We start from the raw sequence: 416 nt of genomic DNA, 5'->3' as shown, positions 1-416 counted from the left end.
AAATACTAGATGTTTACACCCACCCACCCACACAACAACAAATAAACAAGTAAAAAATCTCCCGCCTACCTCCTGAGGCGCCTCCCCCCCCGCCCCACAACAGCCCACTCCCACACACTTCGCTTCAACTAACCAAACACCAAATGCGATATGATGACTTCCAACGATGTGACGACTTACTACGTGTGACTCCCCGCCCACTGAGCCTCCTCGGACACGGAACAAAAGAAGTGTTTCGAGCGAGCGAACGGCTTAATCATTTCCCCCGCGGTCCACAGTGACAGACAGGGGCAAATCCGTGCTCACAGGGACGGCTAGGCCTATCAAAAGTGGGCGATTTTCGCCCTCTCGAACCTCACGGGTTGTAAAGTATTGTCGCGGGGGACGAACGACTCGAAGGCAGTTAAAAAAATATA

The 416-nt window shown here is 52.2% G+C and overlaps 1 protein-coding gene across 1 annotated transcript in view; it reads right to left on the bottom strand.

Annotated features, from left to right (window-relative positions):
- Positions 1-416, bottom strand: part of LOC119590867 — a gene marked incomplete in the record, with an annotated part of 86,927 nt that overhangs the window by 3,270 nt on the left and 83,241 nt on the right.

Source organism: Penaeus monodon, chromosome 27 (genome assembly GCF_015228065.2).
Source record: "Penaeus monodon isolate SGIC_2016 chromosome 27, NSTDA_Pmon_1, whole genome shotgun sequence".
Classification (NCBI taxonomy): domain Eukaryota; kingdom Metazoa; phylum Arthropoda; class Malacostraca; order Decapoda; family Penaeidae; genus Penaeus; species Penaeus monodon.
Note: the sequence above shows the minus strand (reverse complement) of the source record. Positions and strands in the feature narration are given on the sequence as shown.